Source organism: Aedes albopictus, chromosome 3 (assembly GCF_035046485.1).
Source record: "Aedes albopictus strain Foshan chromosome 3, AalbF5, whole genome shotgun sequence".
NCBI classification, from domain to species: Eukaryota; Metazoa; Arthropoda; class Insecta; order Diptera; family Culicidae; genus Aedes; species Aedes albopictus.
Window position 1 is genome coordinate 262,977,275 of NC_085138.1, and position 24,967 is coordinate 263,002,241.

The 24,967-nt window shown below is 40.9% G+C and overlaps 2 protein-coding genes across 3 annotated transcripts in view; both read right to left on the reverse strand.

The window, feature by feature from the left end:
• LOC109422422 (ras-related protein Rab-23) overlaps positions 1 to 9,740 on the reverse strand; it is a 176,269-nt gene extending 166,529 nt beyond the window's left edge. Inside the window, exon 1 of the mRNA XM_062860529.1 lies at positions 9,613 to 9,740. The gene's annotated coding sequence lies outside the window, so the exon portion shown is untranslated. The remainder of the gene's footprint in view (positions 1 to 9,612) is intronic.
• The window catches only part of LOC109417184 (protein yippee-like), a 314,595-nt gene extending 304,844 nt beyond the window's left edge, over positions 1 to 9,751 (reverse strand). The window contains exon 1 of one of the 2 annotated variants that reach the window (XM_062860536.1): positions 9,613 to 9,751. The gene's annotated coding sequence lies outside the window, so the exon portion shown is untranslated. The remainder of the gene's footprint in view (positions 1 to 9,612) is intronic. The other variant, XM_062860532.1, reaches the window with a different exon arrangement.
• Between the last annotated feature and the right edge of the window lie 15,216 nt (positions 9,752 to 24,967).

Sequence of the window (24,967 nt, forward strand, 5' to 3'; positions counted from 1 at the left end):
CAATGCTGGCGATCAGTTGTCTGTACGTTGTTCTCGATGTTTACGGAAAAGTAAGGTGAAGTATATTGGGTTCGTCAGATGATGTAAGAGGCACATATCCGCAGTAACTAGAGATTCCCAATCCCCACTTCATCTTTCACACCACGATGGCACTTAGGCAACGCTAACAATACAGTACCTAATCACTCAAGCCACACCCGGACATCTTGTTTCACCTTAATTTCTCTGTCAGGTTGTGAATGTCCGTCATTAACCTTTTCCTATTTTGGTACAACACGTCGACGAGGTTCGGATTATTGCTCTCACTCGTCGACAGCGTTGCTGGTCCGTCGTCGTCGTCAATAACGGTGTTGCAGATTTGTGTGGCCTGCCAATGATCGTACGGATAAAGCAGATGATAGATGGTTAAGGCAAATCGCTACTTTTGTCGAGCTGACGGAGTACAGATGGTTGCCGGCTGTCACGGCTTTGCAATTAGCACAGGACAGTTTCCTATAAATGGCAAGCTCTCGGTTCATTTTTATGGTGTGCATACCAATATAGGGGCCCCCGAGGGACTTGAGAAATGTTTCAGAAGGCTTTCAGGGATTTCAAAGGAGGTGTCAGAAGATAACTCAGAGTGGTTAAGTGGTTTTAGAGAGTTTTCATTTTCATTTCATTTTTATTTCAAGTTGTAAGTCAGATTCACGATTCCAGGGATTCCCCCCAGGGAAGTCCTCCAGGGATTCCCCCCAGGGAAGTCCTCCAGGGATTCCCCCCAGGGAAGTCCTCCAGGGATTCCCCCCAGGGAAGTCCTCCAGGGATTCCCCCCAGGGAAGTCCTCCAGGGATTCCCCCCAGGGAAGTCCTCCAGGGATTCCCCCCAGGGAAGTCCTCCAGGGATTCCCCGCAGGGAAGTCCTCCAGGGATTCCCCCCAGGGAAGTCCTCCAGGGATTCCCCCCAGGGAAGTCCTCCAGGGATTCCCCTCAGGGAAGTCCTCCAGGGATTCCCCCCAGGGAAGTCCTCCAGGGATTCCCCCCAGGGAAGTCTTCCAGGGATTCCCCCCAGGGAAGTCCTCCAGGGATTCCCCCCAGGGAAGTCCTCCAGGGATTCCCCCCAGGGAAGTCCTCCAGGGATTCCCCCCAGGGAAGTCCTCCAGGGATTCCCCCCAGGGAAGTCCTCCAGGGATTCCCCCCAGGGAAGTCCTCCAGGGATTCCCCCCAGGGAAGTCCTCCAGGGATTCCCCCCAGGGAAGTCCTCCAGGGATTCCCCCCAGGGAAGTCCTCCAGGGATTCCCCCCAGGGAAGTCCTCCAGGGATTCCCCCCAGGGAAGTCCTCCAGGGATTCCCCCCAGGGAAGTCCTCCAGGGATTCCCCCCAGGGAAGTCCTCCAGGGATTCCCCCCAGGGAAGTCCTCCAGGGATTCCCCCCAGGGAAGTCCTCCAGGGATTCCCCCCAGGGAAGTCCTCCAGGGATTCCCCGCAGGGAAGTCCTCCAGGGATTCCCCCCAGGGAAGTCCTCCAGGGATTCCCCGCAGGGAAGTCCTCCAGGGATTCCCCCCAGGGAAGTCCTCCAGGGATTCCCCCCAGGGAAGTCCTCCAGGGATTCCCCCCAGGGAAGTCCTCCAGGGATTCCCCGCAGGGAAGTCCTCCAGGGATTCCCCGCAGGGAAGTCCTCCAGGGATTCCCCGCAGGGAAGTCCTCCAGGGATTCCCCGCAGGGAAGTCCTCCAGGGATTCTCCGCAGGGAAGTCCTCCAGGGATTCCCCGCAGGGAAGTCCTCCAGGGATTCTTCCAGGAATACCTCCAAGGATTCCCCAGGGAATTCCTCCAGGGATTCCTCCTTGAATAAATCCTTGAATGATCCTCATAAAAATACTTACGGAATTTTCTTCGATTTTCAAATTTGTAAATCGAAAAGGTTCTGCTTTCGAGTTTTTTTAGTAAAGTTGTCTGTAGATTTTTTGCTTAACCATTTTTTTTTCATGGAGTTTAAAAGGCAAATGGAGACGCATGGTTTCCTTCGCTACACATGATGAATGATGAATTCGTGGAATTTTGTCTTGCAACAACCCAAAAAATACTAACTTTATCAAAACAAAAAGATATCATATCATGATATTCTCAAAGCTTCATAAGTGCATTCCCATTCCGTACATTGAATGACACGATACAAAGTTAAATTCAACACGAAAAAAAAATATTGGGAAAATTCCGTTACGCACAAGAAAATCCCCCATTAGCACATCGTCACGTTTTGTCGCACCACCCCACGTACGAAAACATAAAACAGCTGGGAGGTTCACATACAATCAAATCGTCGTTTAGCTTACTGAATAATACAACATATCAAAAACGCACACTTTCTAGCATCTGTATTCGCATGTATACAATATATTTCGATCCAGCGGGAAACGATATGTGAGTACAGAAGCAACGCAGCAGCGACACTAGTGGAGGTGAAAAATCGATGAGACCTACGTAGAGCGGGCCCAAACAAGCATCCTCCCTGATAATATGGCAAGAAGCAGCAAACCATAATAACAACAAACGACGTGCGCATGTCCGAAGCTCCAAATTGGCACGACATTCACACAATTTTCGTCACATAGCTAGCTAGTTCATAAACCTGCTCCTATGGGGTAGCAGAGCAACATTATATCCAAGAAGAGGCTGGGACTGTCTGGGACGGGCGCGCGTTGGGTGTTTTATAGGTCTGCAGTTCGATGACTGTGTTCGTTCCACAGACCTACCGATATCATCATCTCGCCCAAATGGTCCAGTTTGACAACAAAATCTAGCAAAACTAACAACACATAACATTGAATTCGATCCCTATGATATACAATGTTATTCGATTTGCGCAACTAATAATACGTGTACGTGTGTACTGTTCTGCTGCATATAGATAGATGTCCTGGCGGGTGATTTCTTTGTTACCATCAGACAAAGTTTGATCGAATCCTTGGGAACTGATTTTTCACATAAAATGTTGTTAGATATCAATAGAGATTGCCAGACAGGAGCTCCACATTCGTACTGTGACAATCCATGGATAGGTCAATTGAGATTGAGACACTTTTGCAACGTCTGTTGGTCGGTAGGAAGTGCAATTTGCACTGTGCAAAAGTTCTTTGTTTGCGTTCCGGAACAAATTAGTTTTATGTTTCTTTACTAGTTAGGTCGTAAGGATACGGTAAAAAGAAACTTATTTTTAAGTTTGGAATAATTTTACGGTACAAATGGAGATTATCATCACATAGAAATAAGATAAGATAAACACAAAAAACATGTTTCCATCAGCTTGAACATATAGGTGGAGACGCATGGTCGTTAGTAGATTCACTAAGAAAATTAGCTAAAGTTAAGTCATAGTTTAAATAAATCTACATAGATTATTTTGTACGACTCATAGGATCCAAAAAATCTTTTAAATTTTAAATAAAAGAAAATCGAGTCAAATACTTTTTTTTAAATTCCAACTATTTGTTTGCATCCTAATACAGATACGTATTTTGACCTCAACTGTGAAGGTCGTGTTCAGTGTCTCGTACTTGACTCAAATTTGAATGATAGGGTATGAGAAATGAATCACTATTTGGGTGTAAGGAGATAGGGTTTCGAACTACTTGGGCACCCGCGTCAATTCCCAGCACCTCACAGGAAAACAAATCAAAATATCACTTGCAGCATTATTCCAAACGCACTTCCGTGGGTAATCATCTACCGCAACATTTCCGCAACGGAATGCACAATCAATGAGCCACACGTTCACTCTGAAGCCGCACAAGTGCTATTATGCGCAGGCGAGAACACTTTGTCAGCACAAAGATGGGTGCCGAAGTGATTGCCCATTTGATTTTGCTGGAAGTTCGGCACTGATACCGGGAATTGGCGCTGGACTAGATGCAGTAAACTCGTGCAAGATTCACTTTCGCGCAGAAAATCTTTACATCAATCACTATTAACAACAAGTTCACGCAATAAGGTATCTGATTCAGATGAAGGAAGTGGACGAAAACGGTTGTTTAGCAGATAAAATAGTATTAATTCAGCACTATGTGCGCCTTTACATCAAGTCATTAAATGCTAATTTGCCCTATATGCGCCATAAGTTCTAGTTAAATGCAGTTTTTGGCCCAATACACGGCTGATTAAATGCTTAAATTTCCTATCCCCCAGAATTATCTATAACGAAAGTGGTTGAAATTGGTGCCTAAGTTTCGGTTACGGTTGTTACCATCCTCAGGGGCAAATCAGTAGCATCGTTCTTTGTTTGTTGGCATTGCTTAGCATTTGCCTATGGGGTTTTGTACAGCGAATGCGTATTGGTTACTATATTTTTTCGTTAAAATTAGGTATTTTTTTAGCATTTTCTAGTATCTGATGGTTTTTGCACTATTTTGGATTGAACTGTACTGATATGATTGTTGTACTGCCATGGGTTCCTCCAAGTATTTCTTCAAAGAACTTCTCTTAGGAACTCCAGGCATTCCTGATGGGATTTCGCTAGAAATTTTTACAAAGATTTCTTCAGCAATTCCTTCTAGGGATACCTCTACATATTTATACTGAGCTTTTTTGGGAATTGTTGCTGGAATTGTTCAAGGCAATCTTCTTGAGATTTTTCCAGAAGTTTCCTCGGTGATTCCTCCAGCAATGCCAGTGTTTTATTCAGGAATTCCTTCAGAAATTCCACACGGGATTCCTCCAGAAACTCCTCTTGGTCTTCCTCCAGGAATTCCTGCTTCTGGTTCTTCCAACAATTACTCCTCCTAGGATTCCTTCATAAATTCCTTCCTAATACTTCCAGGAATTGTTCTAAGCTTTCATCTAGTATAGAGATTTCTGCTGGAATTCGTTCTTGCTGAGATTATTCAAAGCAATCTTCCTGAGATTCTTACAGAAGATCTTCCGGTGATTCCTCCAGGAATTCCGTTTGGAGATTTTACTCAGGTGTTCCTCCAGAAATTCATCATGGGATTTCTCCAGGAATTCCTCTTGGTATTCTTCCAGAAATTCCTGCTAGGACTCCTTCAGAAATTCTAACTGCAATACTTCTTTCAGAAGTTCCTCCAGTGCTTCCTCGAGAAATTTCTTCAGGATTTTGTTTTTCGGAGATTCCTCCAGAAATTCTTCAAAGTATTCCTCCAGGAACTCCTTTTGGCCTTTACCAGAAATCCCAGCTGGGATTCCCCAAACAACTCTTGCTGTGCTTATTCCAGCGATATCTCCTCCTAGGACAGAAAAAAATGTAGAATTTGCTAAAATTGGAAATACCTACGCATTAATAGAAATTTAAAAAAATCCTCCTGAAGCATGTGAAACCTGCAGGAATTTCTTTAAAGATTACTATGATTCCTTCAGGAATGCTTGCTGGGATTATTAAAGGCAATCGTCCTGGGATTCTTACAGAAGATCTTCCGGTGGTTCCTCCAGGAATTCAACATGGGATTTTTCCAGGAGCTCGTCTTGGTCATCATCCAGAAATTGCTGCTGTGGTTATTCCAGCAAGAATTCCTTCAAAAAGTCTTATTGTAATACTTCCAGGAAATCCTCGAGAATTTCTCTGGCATTCCTTTAGAAATTCTTTCTGGGATCTTCCAAGGTAAATCTCCTGAGATTCTTTCAGAAGATGATTCCTCCAGGAACTCCGTTAGAAATTTTATCCAGCAATTCTTCCAGAAATTCTTCATGGGATTCCTATAGGAGCTCCCCTTCTATTAGTGCTATTACTGGACTTTTTCCAAAAACAATCCTTCGGTGATTCTTCCATGGATTTCTTCAGGAACTCATCCAAGAATTCCTCCAGAGATGCCTCCAGAAATTTCTCATGCAATTCATTCAGGAACTACTCTTGGCCTTCCTTCAGGAGTTCCAGAAAAAAATTGTCAGGCAATGGTTCCTCCAGCAATTCTTCCTAGAAATTCTCCAGAAATGCATACTGTGGGACCTCCATGTATTCTTCTAGGGATTTCTGATATTCTTACTGGAGTTTTTCCAGGCAATCTTCCTGGGATTCCTACAGAAATTCCACCATGGTTTCCTTCAAGGATTTCTCCAGAATACCATTACCAATCTTCCAGCGATTTCCCTCAGATATTTCTTCAAGTATCTTCTCTTATGATTCTTCCAGGAGTTCCTGATGCGGTTTTCATAGAAGTTTTTTGTGGAGTAATTGCTCCTAGGATTTGTCTACAAAATTTCGTTTATGCAACCTCCCGGAGTTGTAGGGACTCTTCTAGGGATATCATCTGAGATTCTTTCAGGATTTTTTCTGAAATCATTATTTTCCTAAATTCTTTCAGAAGTTCCCCCGCTGGTTCCTCCAGGAATTCCCTCAAAGATTCAATACAGGTATTCCTCTCGGAACTCCTCTTAGCCCTCCTCCAGGAATTCCAGGTAGGATTCCATGATTAATTCCTGTTAGTGATTGATAAAACTGAATTTAGTATAAAGAACAAGTCCAGCGTATTCACTAAATTAAAAACATCAAATACGCTTATGGATTTACGGAAATTTTCATCAAACTTTCTGGCGAAAATTCTGGATTAGTTATCTATAAAAAGGAGTTGACTAAGACTTGAAATTCTTCCGGGATGTTTTCATTGATTTTATCCGGAATTCTTTAATCGATTTCCCTCAAGATTTTTTTTTTTTATTTGGTTTCCATCTTCCAGGGGTTATTTTCTTCCAGGGGTTATTTCAATGATTCTGCCCGGGATTCTTTTAAGGGTTTAATTCGGATTCCCCCCCCCTCCCCCCGGGATTCTCTCTCAAATTCAATACGTGTTTTCTTCCAGGATTCGAAGAGGGAGTCCTTCCGGGATTTCTTCTTTGGTTTGCCGAGGTTCTTTCAGGGCTTTCTTCAAGGATTGCACCAAGATTCTTCCATTTCTTTGGAAATTTCTTCAGATATCACTTCCGGGATTCATTCAGGGAATGTTTCCGGAATTGCTTCATTGATTTTTCATGGGATTCCATCAAAGATTTCTTCCGAGATTCCTCCCAGGGTTTCTTCCGGTTTTTTTTTTATCAGATATTTCTTCCGATTCCGGAGTTTCCTTGGGCATTCTTTTTTGGTTCTGTTCAGATTTTCCGCCAGGATTTCTCCCGCGATTTCTTTCGAAATTTCTTTAGGGATTTCTTCCTGAAATTACTACCGGTAATCCTTCAGGGATTTCTTCAAGGATTCTTTGAGGGACTCTACAGGTTTTTTTTTTTAGAATTCTTCCAACAATGTCTGCTCGAATTGCTTACGGAATTCCTTGAGGGACTTCTCCTCGAATTTTCTTCATTCGATTGATTCATCCTTCAATACTTATTTGTGGAGTTCGTTTAGGGATTTCTCCCAAGATTTCTCCAAAGATGTTTCAGGGATTTATCCCAGGAGTTCTTCAACGATTTTTAAGGGTTTCTTGCCTTTCTCCTGGGATTCCATCAGGGATTCCTTCTAAGATTCCGCCAAAGATTTCTTCCAGGATTTCTTCCGGTGGTTAAGGTATTTCTTTCGGGATTTCTTCCGAGATTCTATCAGGGATTCCTCTCGAGTCTCTTTGCGGGTTTCCTTTAGGGATTTTCCCAGAATTCTTTCAGGGATTTTTCAGAAACATTTGTTGGGATTGCTGCAGGAACTCCTTCCATGATTCTTTCGTTGGTTTTTTCCTGAAATTCCTTCTGAGGATTTCTTCCGGGATTCATCAAAAGAATTTTCCAGATGTTTCTCTCGAGATTCTTTTAGGAGTTCTTTCAGGTAATCTTTCGGAGATTAACCCCGAGATATTTTTTATTCCTTCTGGGATTCCTACATTGATTACTTCTGTGATTTCTTTCGAGATTCCTCCAGGTACTCCTTATGGAATCTCTCCCAGGCTTCCACCGGGAATACTCACGAAAAAATCTCCAAGAATCTTTCTAGAATTCCGTCGGAGATTCTTCCATGTATTCCTTCCAGAATTCCTTCATGGATTCCTTCCATAATTCCTTCAGGAATATTTGCTGGACCTTCTTAAGGGGTACCTGCTGGATTCTTTCAGGGGTTCCTACCGGATATTCCCCGGTATCCCTCTCCGGATTCCTCCCTGGATTCTTTCCAGGTTTTCTCCCGGGAATCCTTCCGGAATTTTAACGGATATCTTCCATATTTTTCGAGGAACTCCTCCCGTGACTAATTCCGATATTACATCTAGGATTTCTCCCGGGGTTTCCCTAAATCTGGATTCTTGCAGATAATATTTCCAGGATCCCATTAACGATTACTCCATGTAGGGGGGAGGAAAGGTATCAATAGATCGGATCCAGAGGAACGCGAAGGAGAATTTGGGAAATGTAAGGGTGTCTCTGAAAGTGAACTGCACCATTGTATAAGATAAAGAAAAGTCAAGAATTTACACTCGTTGAACAGGTACATTTAAGGTTGGCAATTCGCTAAACGATGTAACAAAACTTCAAATAAAAAACCACTCCAACATGAAGTTTTTGATTATTTGTTATTTTTGATGAGAGGGGACTTGATTATGTTTTTTTTTTTATTTTTGATTATAGAGGACTGCTCTTTCTTATACTTTTAAAACATTTAAGAAAAATCCATTTTCATCACAGTTTTTGGACACATCTTAACTTTGTCAAACATGAACAGTTTGTCTTCTAGGTTAAGATCCAAACTTAACAGGAAGCAACTATTTAGTCATGCTCTACCACTAGGTAGTTTGTAATAACAACGTTTTGGTGTCCGAAATTTAACTTGGAAGCGCGATAACATGTTTAGTACCAGGAATTTCTATATATTCATTTGATTCTAATTTCATATAATAACAAGTATCATGTCATAATTTTACATGATTATCATTACAGGTCTTCTTCGATATAACGTACAGTACGTTATATCGAAGTGTACGTTATATCGAAGCAGAGAAAAATTTAATATTCTTTATGCTAGTATGCATGTGTTTGACGTGAAATTAATCCCAAATAATGATTTCGGTGAAATTCACAAAACCAATAATGAAAAACTTGAGTTTTCACGAAACAATCATTCCGTTTTTTGTGCTTCGATATAACGTACATTTTGCTTCGATATAACGTACACTAAATTTTTCTCCAAATTGCGCTAATTCTGGGTAACAAGGCTTATGCAGCAACAAAACATTGATTTGAGTGATTTCGTAGTTTATCTAAAGGCTATTCCTGGGAAAAATAAAAATTTTCAATGTTGCACGTTATATCGAAGCAAAATGTACGTTATATCGAATTCGCTATATCGAGGGTACGTTATATCTAAGATTACCTGTATACCTAACGTTAACTTCCGAAACTTGAAAAGCACTAGTAAAAAGTAAACCAATGCAATATCTAAAGGTATAATTCCAAAATCTTGGGGTGTCTTCAAGATGTGTACCAAATTCAAGTTTAACTTTCCATACGATAATTATTCGAAGAAATGAAGAATCCTAAAAATATCATATTTCAAAGAACACCAAAGTTTTTTTATGGTCAAGTCAAGATGCTTGTTGTTTATTTCTCAAATTTGGAAATATTTTGGATTTGCGACATTACTGATACATACGTAAAACTAAGAAATTCTAAAATTATGTATAATGCAACAGTCACTTTGTCTCGCAAAATAAACGAACTTACCGAAAGTTTGTCGTAAAAAATGCTCCAACTTATTTAGTTCTTCAACATTTGCATACACACTTCAGATCGGCACTAACCCCCTTTGTTGATGCGTTCACACATCGATCCATCCAGTAGCTCAGCAGTACGTATGATACATATGTTATATAATCTGCACTAAACTGCACTCAGAACTGCATATGTAGATATAATCACACACCTTGGCTATAATCAAATCATTACTTCGTTGCACATGGATTTATTCACTCGTCGCCAATTTGTTATGAATTGGTAATTTTCCGACAGATTTTCTCGCCTTCATATATTTTATACAATGTTATTTTTACGCACATGACCCACTTTGTTTATTGCAAAATATTTTCAAATCAATCATCTGTTAATGATTTTCACCACGATGAATCATATTTATATTCAATAGTAATTGTTACATTTATCTTTATTTTGTTTTCGTAATTTACAGGTTTTTGTTTTTCTTTTCTTCTATTCACACTGTGTCACGTTTAATGGTTGGTTATTCAAAAACTTTATATTTGATCAAACCTTTCCTTTTATATATAGATCCTTCCGATTCGGAAAATTAGTTAATGGATTCCCACTAATCGGATATCTTTTCACACCTTGCCCTGCACAAATGCACCGCACCAAACGACGTAATTCACCCGCGACGTTAAACCATTTTCCCGATCAATCTCAACCTCAAGGTTTAATAAAGTTTTCACTGAACCCAAAAGGTAATCCCAGGAATTTCGAGTCCGCGAGAATTTTATGTTTTCAATTTGCAACGACGCAACAGAATCCAAAATTTTTGTCGATTTTTTCCACTTTATGTTCTATACAATAAGCTCCCACATCCAAACAGCATCCAACACATTCCCGAACGTATGTGGTACGGTGGAGCTTCAGTACTGTGGTGTTGGTTTGTGGGCAGTCTGGATGCGATGTCGTCTTTCCGTGCATTCGTTCGACGCAAAAAGTAACATGGGTAGACGTGCCATACCGCACACCAGACCGTGCATGGGGTTAGTAATACTGCCATGCAGTAAACAAGAACGAAAACAAACACAAATTGTTTGCAAATCAAATGAATAACAAACCATGAAGAAAAATAAATGTAAAAATGTAAAAACTTCATGAGAAAGTTGAAAAACTGAACAACAATATATAATAAAACAATTGATAAAAATATCATTCCTTTCGATATCATTATCAGCCCATCCCCCATTCATACAACCCCTCATCGTATCGATAGAACCCCTTCAATTCAATAATGAAAAATCGATCGAATCCTTTCGCCAGCTACGCATCAGCAATCAATCATTTTGTCCTTGCCCAGCTACTTTTTCATTCAGGAAAACCCAGCCTTGTATGTTTGTATACAGATTTTCCCATCATGCCCACCACGCAACAACGCAACACCCACTTTTCCACTCACACCAGCCCGTTTACCACGCGAGCTCGCGGGAAACATATGATCGGCTAGTTGTTGATATTGCCGTCTGGTTTGCGCCTGTGAAACACCCCAAGAGGATGTGTTGTTTCGCTATCTCTGTTCTGTTTGCGTGTGCCAGTGACGGAGTGGTTTGCAGTTCGGTCTAAATAAGGAGGAGCCTTAGTACACGACGTGAGATACTGTGTGGGTTATTATAAAAGAAGATTATTTTAACCCGTTAACGCCCAAGGTGTCTCACAATTTAAATGCATAGATAAATGTGTTATCAAAGGTCAAGTTCCAACAAAATAAGCATGATTTGACGAAATAAAACGGAAGTCTATGGTGTAATTCCAAAAAAAAAATCTTCGTTGTAGGTCCTCAATATCTGATAATTTTCTCAAGTTCTATTTCAGTACAACCTCCACGCTATCGTTATATTCTGATCCGTATAGATACAATACAGCTCTAAACAAGTGAGAAAGACGATAACCACTCAGAAAGAATAGAAAAAGGACTTATAAATTGGAGTAGAAATCTAACCCGATAAAATCTTAAAAGTGTGCATGGGCCTTGTAAATTCATGTAGTTTTAACTGCGTTGTAAAATTTCTCAAATTTAATTTTCTGAAACAAATCAAATAAAAAGTGCTCACTATGTGTAGCATAACCAACCGTAAAATACTGTAGAAGTTAGATTTTACACAAATTATGATTTTTGATAAAGTAATTGTATTTTGCATTCAGTGCCTCACAAACTAATGTCGAATTCGTTTTTGAACCTGGGTTGGAACTGGATTGGCGGAAAATGTGTAAACAAACAAACGTCAAACAAACTCAAACAAACTTTAGTACAAGCGAAACCGAAGTCGGGTTGGGGTTGAAACTGTGATCTCATCCAGTTCCAACCCAGGTTGGAACTGAATCAAAAACGAATTCGACATAACTTTACGTACTGGCCATACGAAAATTTTCAGACATATTGCATGTTTTAAAAAGAAAAGCGTGTTAAGTACTGTTCCTTTAACTTTACCAAGAATTTGCATCCTTTGACAGATACGTGTTTCGACCTCAACTATAAGGTCGTCTTCAGTGTCTCGTATTTACAGGTATTCCACTAACACGCCCAGGTTCATCATCATTTCATTTTTTGATTTCAACCCGATATACTCTACACAGCTTCTCCACTTATGTTTGTACTACTCCATGATTTTTATTTGTGGACAATATGTGGGTTTTATGGTGTTATTCTGGCCACTATCAATGTTACATCCAATAGACAATGTGTCTTTCGGCTGCATGAAAAATGATAAACTACCTACCCAAAAATTCAACTTTATTCCAAATTAATTTCAATTGAGAATTGCATATAAAAGGCTGAAGTAATAATTCGACTATTTTCCAAACACCATCAATGGATATAGTCCACCATCTTAGATTTCAAAATGACGTTAAATATCGATTTTTGACTTCTACTCATCAAGCCCGATCGATTGATACCCATATTGCAATCTTGGATTTCAAAATGGCGTCCGATATCCATTGTTGAGTTCCGCAATTCGGGGTCAAATTGATCACTTTAAAACAACTTTTGTGGATAACATTAGTGACAATTAAAATACAGGTCGGACTCGATTATCCGGAGACTCGATTATCCGGAGACTCGATTATCCGGGATTCGATTATCCGGAATTTTAGACTCGATTATCCGGAGTACTTTTATCGCGATATTTTTTTTACTTTAATGAAGAAATTCGACACAATTAAGTATTATAACACAGTTCTCACATGATTATGGAAGTCCACGGTTCCGTTTTTCTCAAATTTTGTCGGTTTTTTGACCCGATTATGTTAGTCTCTTTTAACAAGAAAATAAAAATGTTTTACACTCAGCATTAACATTCAACATTTCCAGTATTTTACAATGTATCTCAATTTCAGTTGATAACTTTCGGCACTATATACAAACTACGTAACAAAAAAAATCTTGCGTTATGTTTCAAAAAGGCAAAACAATTTTAAATCTATTCTCAGCGAAAAAATACTAAATTTTGCATCTGTTTTCAAAACATGTCGTGAATCATCCGGGAATTTCTCAAAGAATGATTGCTGGCATTTCTTCAGATGCCCAGAGTGTTTCTGGGATTTCCCCAAATTTTCCTCCAAGGGGAAACCTTTCAGAGATTTATTTCCTTTTGGTATTGCTTGGTATTCCTCCTACAATTCCTCCTCAGACTCCTCCGGGAATTTCTGCTGAGATTCCTCAAGCAATCCCTGCTGGATATCCGCCAGATATTTCCCAAGGAGATTTCGCGATTTTTTTTTTCCGAGAATTCTTGTTGAGATTTCATCAGGATTTTCTACTGGATTTTTTCCACGGATTATTGTAGTTGTACTTTAAATACCAACGGATTTTTCTAGGAATTATTCGTGGGATTCTTATGAGGATTCCACCAGAAGTCCTTGAGGATTCCTTTAGGTATTCATGCAGCAATTTATCCTAGGATTCTTTCAGGAATCCCTCCAAATATTTTTCTTCATTATTTTCTACAGAATTTCTTGCATGGATTTCTTCAGAAATTCTTCCGGATATTCCTCAGAATTCCTTGATATATTTCTCCTGGAAGTTCTACATTATGCTTGTCCACTTCTTCAAAAATGTTCTGTGATTTTCAAGTACACCCCCATAAATTGACTTGATTGGCTTCCAAATAGAAGTAATTGGTCAAAATTTCAGCCAAATCTATTGAAATTTAGAGGCCCAAAGCATGATTACCCCGAAAAGCTAGCTTTTAGAACACATTAGGCTTTCACGAATTTTAATTGCTCAACTCCTACATCATTGATGCCAGAGAAGCAAGTAATCAGCAAAAACAGTTCCTTGGATGCCAATCAAAATATGGACGTGAGAATCAGAGAATCATATTTTTTTTTTAATTAAACAGGCCTATTCTACATATATTCCTTTAGGAGTTTGACCATGGATTCCTTTTGGGATTTATTACGAGATTTTTGAAGACATCTTCTACAGTGCTTTCCGTAGTGATTCTTTCAGAGACTCCTCTAGGGATTTGTCCAATATTTTTTTCTGGGACAAATCTAGGAGTAACTTAATAGATTTCTAGGGAGTTTCTTCTAGCAAAATTGTGATATGCATTGTAAAGCGTGCTTTTGTGGTATTTCCAAGTAACATAACTAGCTGAATAATAGTTTCTTAAGCTAGAGTTTGCTAAAGAGTGGTTTGTTCCGTTCTTGTACAGAAAAAATCAACATTTTCTCCAATTTACACAAACCACACCCCTTTCCCTCAACCATGCTTTCTTTAAGGAACATCCATTAAGTACGTCACGCTTAAATTGGAAATTTTCGTACGGTTTTTTTCCGTGTCGTACCTAATGGATGGCCCCTTACTGTTTATGTTTTGTTTCACGAACCCAAAACATTTTTATTGAGTTAAAAATTGACAGAAAAGTGCCACGATGTTATCAACCTAAAACACTATCAGGATCTTACTGAATACAGCATAATAAATTGCCAAAACAATTTCTGGAGAATCAGTACACAGTGGATCTCCATGAAACCATGTGACAGAATTCATTTCCCATTGATTTTGCTGTAAAATTTTTAACTTGATCACATGAAGAACAGTTAGCTGGTTCATATTAGTCCTGTTCAACGACGTAGGTTGAACTTGCTCGAACTTGCTCCATCCCGCTCTTTCCCGTTTGTTGACAAATGGGTAAGAGTAGGATGCAGCAACTTCGAGCAAGTTCAACCTACGTCGTTGAACAGGGCTATTGTTTCCTTACCGTAAAATATTCATACTTCGCGTAGCAGTAGAATTTATCCGAATCTATGAAACGGATGAAACATTCCGCAATATGTTCCACATTTTCGTTACAACTTTGTCTTGATGAAACTTATGCATTTCTTCTTTGTTTGCAAACAGATTGTTTCTTTGGCCACGTAATCCCTCCGGAAGAATTGCACGCTCGAGCAAAGGAATATAGTTCGATATGCCGTTCGTGATCGTGAGCCCGTCGACGTAATTTTGTTCTTTTTCTAAAAACTCGGCAACAGCGTTTGGCAGTTGTGATTCGTTTCGCTCGTACTTGACTCGTATGCCAGTTCGATTCATTACGTCTGAGGATACGGTGTCGTAATATTCACTGAAATCAACATCTGAATTGTGCTAAAGAAAGCTGATTTGTTGCTACATTTACCTACTTACCCTACCTACGTCTTACCCCGCTGGTTCGACACGTTTTAATACGACACTTTTTAATTCGTACCCCGCTTATTCGACAAATGTCGAATTAAAAAGTGTTCAAATGTCAGAGCGATGTACACTGTAAATGCAAAACAGTTTGATATTGTGCTCATACTCGCACCCGCAGCAGCTCCTCTTGCAGCCGATAATTCTGGAAGTCCTGAGTTGGTGCTATTCGACACCCAAACCGCCTGGAGACCAACCGGAATGAACTGAGGATGGAAACAATCGTAGAAAGAACTAGCTTTTCTTTCGCACCACCGCAGTATCTGTTGAAATTAGGTTTCATAACAAATCAGGAAATCAAAACAAAAACAAAAATAGAGTTGCCAAATTTTAATGAACAAGATGGTGTAGGGTGACCAGTTTGTCGAATTAAAAGTTTACCCCGGTTATTCGACAACAGTCGGTGTCATATTAGCGGGGTAATACGGGTACTCGGAATCAGATGAAAAATCACTCCATTGCTCTTCTGTTTCAGCGCTACAGGAGCTAGAGGTACCTGATCTATGTTTAAAACAAAAAAAAAGAGTTTATAAGAGTGAAGGAAACTTGATCTAAATTCAGATATTCTATTTAGCAGAGAAAATGAAGTGTGAGAATATTTCTAATGTGCTTATGTTACTGTTCAAATGATTTGACTTATGGTGTCATCCACACATCCACATCTTGGCTGAAAAAATATGATGGCACATCGAATTGATTTACTCCGATTTGGTTTCACGTGATCCGTCACTTGCATAAAGATAGATTTTGCTTCTCGAATACAATACCCTGATAGTAACTTCATCGTAGATGTGTTCCAATTCGTTAGTACACGACGGGTTTAACACATTATTTGGACTGCATACTGCAGTCGTATTTTTGGTTGTCAATCCCTGGAACTCCTGCAAGGAGAATACATTTTACTAAGGTGGCGCAGATAAACATTGCAAACCACTGGTTGTCTCTTCCATTCTTCTGGTGTTCTTATGGATCTAAAATAGTGACGTCACTATTTTAGTTGCATAAGAACACCAGAAGAGTGGAAGAGACAACCAGTCGTTTGCAATGTTTATCTGCGCCACCTTAGTAAAATGTATTCTCCTTGGAACTCCTGCACTAATTTCTGAATATTACTGTCTCTAGTTGGATTCTCATTTGTCAATAAAACTTTTTGCTGGTCGCTAGATGTTCTCATTCCATAATCTGGTGGTGGTAAAACTGGTGTCAATTTTGATTTCAGTTTGTGCAATCCGTGTCGTAGAGTTCGCACGGGACGGTTTTCGTTCATGGTGGGATTTGAAGTTTTCTTCTACTATCTACAGCAACCTCAATACGGTCTCAATTGGAACAGAAACGGATTAAAACTAAAGAATTTTCGTTTTTGCGACACGATAATCGTGCTATTATTGATAAGATATTGGGTTACGGTCAATATCTCATGCTTCAATATTATCCCCGAGTATCGATAAACGAATCAAATACATTATAGTAACGCAGGTAAATAAGGCAATAATGGGAGAGCCCTCAAAGTCACTGAAAATATTTCAGTTTTCTTTATTATCAGCAGCACATGCAATAGGACAGATCGGTGAAGTACTAGATTTGTAGTAATGAGCTGAATTATAGTATGGTGAGAAGGTCAATTCTCCATTTCTACAATGAAATGGTACAAAAAGCGTGATTCCTTGCCTAATTTGATGCTGCTTGAGCAAAACTTTGGGCAACAGTGTTGTTGTTTTCTCCATTTCTTGCAACATGAACAACATAGTTTTCCAAAGTTTTGCTCAAACAGCATCAAATTAGGCAAGGAATCATAATACCCACGCTTTTTGCGCCATTTTATTGCAGAAACGGAGAATTGACCTTCTCACCATACTAAAATTCAGCTCATTACTACAAATCTAGTACTACACCGAAGGTGCCCCATTGATGGAAACGTATAAAAAAAAACCGAAACTTATACATATGCAATAGCTAAATGATGCACGTGATCACAGACTACTACGATCATTTTTGATACAATTTAACTAATCGTTGAATTAGTTTAAATAGGGTGCGGAACCATTTGAGCAGCGGGTCATATTTTGGGTACTCTTTGCTTATAACTCATAATTTCATACCAATTGATTGAGTTTTAGAATATTTCAGTGGAATGCATGGAAAACAATGAGTTTCCACATTTGCAAAGATGGTCTCACCATCAGCAGAGTTTCCTGCCAAAACTTTTCCAACAGGTTCGGTGGCATAATCCGGATGATGTGTCCTATATGGATCGCAGAACCTTCACGGGTTTTCTTTTCAGTTCCAAGCGGTGTCCCAACCTGTTACCCCAATAGGGTTTTTATCTAATTTTCGTCTTCCTAAGCACCGACCAATAATGATCGAGTTTATTCTTGCACCTCGCTTAATGCCTCATTGCCAATTTGGTATCCCTTGCTAATTTATAAGTTAGTTTTCATATCACGAAAAAATATATTGTGAAAGAACTATAATTTTCTTAAAATAATAAGATTGAATAATTGTCTCTCGAATTCTGTTTCCGTCTTGCCCACGTCTATTTCGGGTGAAACCTAAATTGAATTCCGGGCACACTTTCTACGTGTGGAGCGGACCTGGTGTGATGATTAGAACACTTGACTATCACGCCGAGGACCTGGGATCGAATCCCACTCCCGACAAGACAAACTCACAAAATGTGAGTTCTTCCTTCGGAAGGGAAGTAAAGCGTGGGTCCCGAGATGAACTAGCTCAGGGCTAAAAATCTCGTTAATACAGATAGCATAGCATAGCATAGCATAGCCGACCGTACACATCCTGGGGTGACTGTCGATAGAGACGTTCAATGCGCCAGAAAAGATGGCTGGGACTTGACAAACCTTTCATTGAACGACCTCGACACCTGGCCAGGTCCTTACGATCAGCGGGGATGGGGAGGAAATGTTGATTAAATCTCTACTCAGAATATGTCCAAGAACTTGGTCCACTTCATAGATATCTGGAGTTGGATTTTGGATAGGAATTTATGGGACGCTTTCCTTGGCGAGAAAGCAAACTTTTGGCATATTTACGAATATAGTAGGTTATTGAAATTTTCATTTACCTGAATAGATCTGAAAGTAATAATTAGTTATATGTACAAATAAAATGGCTAGATCTCACCAAACTGGATCATTTTTCTGCTGATTGCTTCCAAAAATTCCATTTTCTTATGATGAGACCTTCTTCCTTCTTCCTCAACAGGCCATGTCGTCTCAGCAGGGGGTATTACCGGTCTCAACTGGAAAATTCCTCCCAGGAATCGAGATTGTTGAACTTCAGGGTTAAGCTTTCCAATTGGTCGGGAATCTTGCAGTTTGCCGTTGACGCCGATCCGCAGCAGCATTAAATTTTCAATTCAGCCAAATCTAGTATCTTTAAGTTAAGTAGAAAATCACGGACGCGAAAAAACTGGCTGCCGAAATTTCCGACACGTCAACATGCGCGCACAGACTACTTCGATCTCCACTAAAAATCTCGTTAATACAGATAAACAAAAAAAATTAAATAAAATAAAAAATAAATTTGTTCAACAAATTGAAACTTTTAGTTAAATAACATGTCATTTCATTCTTTATCGATTCTACATTTCCAGCAGACCACACCAGTGGAATCATGCTGAGAAAGATAATTATGCCAGGCGCTGAACCTTCAGTTCAATGCTTGCACATTTTCCGTCAGCGCTTATGACGACAAACAAGAGTGTCGTTTGACAAATTTATTGAACCACGCTGTTACCAAGTGCACAGTCGTTAGACTTTCAAGAAATATATCTGTGCCTTTTCCACATGGGCAACGATTGCTGATTGGTGATCGTTGTCGATGACATTTACATGTATCGGTGCTTCAAGTGTCTCCAGCAGGACTCTGTAAGATATATCAATATGGAAATAAATTCATTCAAGTACCATCTTCAAGGGAGTGAAGTTCTACCTTCCATATCACTGTCATGATCCCATACAGCACCGAGCGTTACAGGTGCGAAATTTATCAGCATGCAATTAAGCATCCGTTAGAAAGGAAAATTTCCTCATCCGCTTAAGTTTGCTCTTCTAAACACGAATAACGCGTCAAAACTCTTTCAACTAGTGAATTTAACACTTAACCTTCCTTTGCATCACGTTGGCAGCAGCTCGCTGACGTCGTGTACAGTTTGGGTCAAAAATGACCCTAATACCAAAGGAGGGTTAAAATGCAAAATTAAATTATGATTTTTTTCCCTAAACGCCTAAAAGTAGGCAATTTTCTTTGAAATAAGTGATTTCTGTAACAATAAATGACTATTTCATCAAAAAATTAACTTATTTTAATTTATTTATGTTTAGAATAGCTACATAACTTCCCAACCAATGCTCCACAAAAATGTTAAAACAGGAAATTTACGGGAAGTCCTACTATGACAATCGATTGTTTAGAAGCAATGATTTCATCTAAGTGAGAAGTACATTGCAATTTCCTAATAAAAAGGCATAACTAACATTTTCTAAAAAAAAATGAAAGCCTACACTCATCTCTAGACATCTATGAACTAAATGAGGTAAGAATTTTGAGATCATTGCGTCGCTTAGAAGTTCCTAGTATGGAATTACAATGTAGTACCCAAATGATCAATATCACCCCGATGATGCATTTGACCCCGGGTTACGGTTCTACTCATGAATCCCGATCACGAAAAAAACAAATACTTCCCCTATTATTTGATCTAATTCAAACTTTTTCATTTAGTAAGACCATCCTGAGAGTATTTGGGATCGATTTCTGGTTGGTCCATGCCTATTTTCAAGTATGGATTCAACATGGCTCGTTACACTATCGAAGAATATTCCTTCTTCCCACTCCGATCACCCACCCCTCTCCCACCTTCACGGCCGTAACCGTAAATTGTCGTTGGAATCCCTTTGACTGTTGTCTAGAGAAATTCTGCTTCAGAATAAATCCCAAAAGAAGTCCTTGTATGAGGAATCCCGGGAGATTTCAGGAGAAATCTTGGAAGAAGCCCCAGGTGGAATCTTGAGACGATTATCGGAAGCAATTCCTGGGGAAATTCCTAAAAGAATCCTTGAAATAATCCAAAAGGAATCCTAGTACATATCTCTGAATCTCGGAAACAATCTCTGAAAGAATTTCAAGAGGAGTTTTTGAAAGAGTCCTGGAATTAATCCCAGGAGAAACCTGTGAAGGAATAACAAAAGGACATTATGAAGGAATTCCTGGAGAAATCATTAAAAGAATATCCGAAGAATTCCCTGAAAGAATGAAGGAATGTCTGAGGAAATCCCCAAATAAATATCGGGTAGTATACTTAAAAGAGTGGATGAAGAAATCCCTAAAAGAATTCTGAGAAAAAATCTTAAATGATTCCTGGAAAGAATTCTTTGAAAAACCTCTGAAAGCATCCCTGAAATTTAAAGGAAACCAAAGAAGAATCTATGATTGGATCATGGAAAATTTTTTTGAAGGAATCCCTGAAATGATCCAGGAGGAATCCCTAAATAAAAATTCATACAAAGTAGGAATCCAGGGAGAAAAACATGCTGCAATCTCACAAGGAGTTCCGGAATAAATCCCTAAATAAATTCCTGGGAAAATTCATGAAAGAATCCAAAAAAAATCTAAAGGAAACCTTGAAAAAATCAATGATGAACCAAAGTCTACGTTCCATACAAAATTCATAATTTTTGTATGGACGAAAGTCTAGGAGAGGGAGGGGGTGTCTGAAATGGCCAAAATTTGGTCTACGTGATTTATGAACAACCCCTAAAAAGAACTCCTGGATGATTCTCAGAAAGTACCCCTGAAGAGTTTCCAGAAATAACCCATGGATTCCCAGAAGGATCTATTGGATGCATTCTAGAAGGAATGCGTACAGAAATCCTGGAACGAACTACTGGAGGATACCCAGAAGGAGCCCCAATGAATTTGTAGAAAAAGCTCCTTAATCATGGATGTAGTTCAGAAGAAACTCCTGTAAAAATCTCCAAAGAACCACTGTTCTGGAATCACAGAAAGAACTCCTGGATTTCCAAAATGAACTTCCAGGTCTTCTTCTAACATCCGGATTTCTTGCGAACACCAGTGCCGCAGGGGTAGGCGGGGCAATGGACACCCTAAGGTTTTGCCAATTTTACCTGGCAAGATGTCGTAAAAGTTATTTTTTATACATGTACCCTTTTAAAGTGTATACAGTAGCTATTGAACATGACGACAAAAGAATAAATTTGATTTATCCACAGGGGATAGACAAAATGATCGGGACAGGCAAAATTTTCACTTTTCAAAAAATGTTCATTTAGTTGTAACTTTTCGAAAAGTGTATCAAATATTCTCAAATTTTCACTGTAAGTTGATCAACTTGTTGTGTATCAGTGGACAAAATTTGAAAAAGATCGGGCTATTCTGCACGAAGTTATAAGTATTTTAGAAAAAGGTAAAATTTTCCGATAACCAAATTTGAGCTGTTATACATCCGAATTCAATGAACCGAATGACACGAAAATTTTACCATTTATGACTTACATAATGGGCCCATATAGCCGAAGCGGTAAACGCACGGGTATTCAGCATGACCATGCTGAGGGTGACGGGTTCGATTCCCGGTCGGTCCAGGATCTTTTCGTAAAGGAAATTTCCTTGACTTCCTTGGGCATAAGAGTATCTTCGTGCCTGCCACACGATATACTTACCTTACCGGTCAGGCTAAGGCCGGGGTGGCCTCTGCTGTACATAGTAGCCGCCTCCATTCCACTCGGTCCATGGCTGTTTGTCTCCAGTTCCGCACTCTGCGTAGGGTCCGCAGATCGTCCTCCACTTGGTCGACCCACCTAGCTCGCTGCGCTCCACGTCTTCTTGTACCGGTCGGATGACTCTCGAGAACCATTTTAGTCGGGTTGCTATCCGACATCCTGATGACGTGACCCGCCCACCGTAGCCTCCCGATTTTCGCGGTATGGACGATGGTTGGTTCTCCCTACAGCTGATGCAGCTCGTGGTTCATTCGCCTTCTCCAAGTCCCGTCTTCCATCTGCACTCCGCCGTAGATGGTACGCAACACCTTCCGTTCGAAAACTCCAAGGGCGCGTTGGTCCTCTGCACGTAAGGTCCATGTTTCGTGCCCATAGAGGACGACCGGTCTAATCAACGTTTTGTAGATGGTTAACTTCGTGTTATGGCGAACTTTATTCGATCGTAGAGTTCTGCGGATTCCAAAGTAGGCACGATTTCCTGCCACAATGCGCCTCTGAATTTCTCTGCTGGTGTCGTTGTCGTCGGTCACCAGTGAGCCCCAGTACACGAATTCTTCAACCGCCTCGATTTCATCACCGTCGATATGAATTCGGGGTGGCGCGCGCGGTGATTCCTCCCTGGAGCCCTTTGCCATCATGTACTTTGTCTTCGACACATTAATGACTAATCCGATTCGCCTGGCTTCCCTCTTTAGTCGGATGTACGTTTCCGCCATCGTCTCAAATTTACGAGCAATAATATCAATATCATCGGCGAAACCAAGCAGCTGAACGGACTTCGTGAAAATCGTCCCACTCGTGTTTATCCCCGCTCTTCTTATTACACCCTCCAAAGCAATGTTGAACAGCAAGCACGAAAGACCATCACCTTGCCGTAACCCTCTGCGAGATTCGAAGGGACTCGAGAGTGTCCCTGATACTCGAACTACGCACATCACTCGATCCATCGTCGCCTTGATCAACCGTATCAGTTTATCCGGGAATCCGTATTCGTGCATAATCTGCCATAGCTGTTCTCGATCGATTGTATCATACGCCGATTTGAAATCGATGAACAAGTGATGTGTGGGCACGTTGTATTCGCGGCATTTCTGCAACACCTGGCGGATGGCGAACATCTGGTCCGTTGTAGCGCGTTCACCCATGAATCCAGCCTGATATTGCCCCACGAACTCTCTTGCAATCGGTGATAGACGGCGGCATAAAATTTGGGAGAGTACCTTGTAGGCAGCGCTCAGTAGTGTGATCGCGCGGTAGTTTCCGCAATCCAACTTGTCGCCCTTTTTGTAGATGGGACACACGATACCTTCCATCCATTCCTCCGGTAATACTTCCTCCTCCCAAATCTTGGTAATGACCCAGTGTAGTGTTCTCACCAGTGCTTCTCCACTGTATTTTAGAAGCTCGCTTGGTAGTTGATCTGCTCCAGCGGCTTTGTTGTTTTTCAACCGGCCAACCTCCTCCTCAATCTCTTGAAGGTCAGGGGCCGGAAGTCTTTCGTCCTGTGCACATACTCCTAGATCTGTTACCACGCCACCTTCGGTACTTGCAACGTCGCCATTGAGGTGCTCATCGTAATGCTGCCGCCACCTCTCGACCACCTCACGCTCGCTCGTGAGAATATTCCCGTGATTATCTCAGCACATGTCGGCTTGTGGCACAAAGCCTCTGCGCGAGCGGTCTAGCTTCTCGTAGAACTTTCGTGTGTCCTTAGCGCGGTACAGCTCTTCCATCGCTTCGCGATCTCGTTCTTCCTGCTGGCGCTTCTTCATCCGGAAGACTGAGTTCTGCCTGTTCCGCGCCTGTTTGTAACGTGCCTCATTCGCTCTCGTACGGTGTTGCAGCATTCTCGCCCATGCTGCATTCTTCTCGTTTTTCAACTGTTCACATTCGCCGTCGTACCAGTCGTTTCTGTGATTCGGAGTCGCGAAGCCTAGTGCTGTAGCCGAGGTACTACCTATGGCGGATCGGATGTCCCTCCAGCCATCTTCAAGTGTAGCTGCGCCAAGCTGCTCTTCCGTTGGTAGGGCCACTGCTAACTGCTGCGCGTAGTCTTGAACCACTTCTACGTTACGAAGTTGCTCGATGTTGAGCCGCGGCGTTCGACTTCGACGCGTGGTGATAACTGTCGAAAGTTTTGAGCGCATGCATACAGCGACTAAGTAGTGATCCGAATCTATATTCGCACTGCGGTATGTGCGGACATTGGTTATATCCGAGAAGAATTTACCGTCGATTAGAATGTGGTCGATTTGGTTTTCTGTTTGATGGTCGGGTGATCTCCAGGTGGCTTTGTGGATATCTTTGCGGGGGAAGAAGGTGCTTCGGACTACCATACCACGGGAGGCTGCAAAGTTTACGCATCGCTGGCCGTTATCATTCGATACGGCGTGCAGGCTGTTTCGCCCGATTACCGGTCTGTACATTTCCTCCCTTCCTACCTGCGCGTTCGTGTCGCCGACAACGATTTTCACGTCACGCGGCGAGCAACCATCGTATGTTTGCTCTAACTGCGCGTAGAACGCTTCTTTCTCGTCATCGGGTCTCCCTTCGTGTGGGCAGTGGACGTTGATGATGCTGTAGTTGAAGAAACGGCCCTTAACTCTTAACATGCACATCCTTGCGTTGATCGGCTGCCACCCGATCACACGTTGTCGCATCTTGCCCAACACTATAAATCTTGTTCCCAGTCCACTGGTGGTGCCACAGCTTTGGTAGAAGGTAGCCGCTCGATGCCCGCTTTTCCACACTTTCTGTCCAGTCCAACAAAGTTCCTGCAACGCCACGATGTTCGAAGTTGCGGGGATGTAGTTCGTCGTAGATTATCCTGTCACATCCTGCGAAATCTAGTGACTTGCAATTCCATGTTCCAAGTTTCCAATCGTAGTCCTTA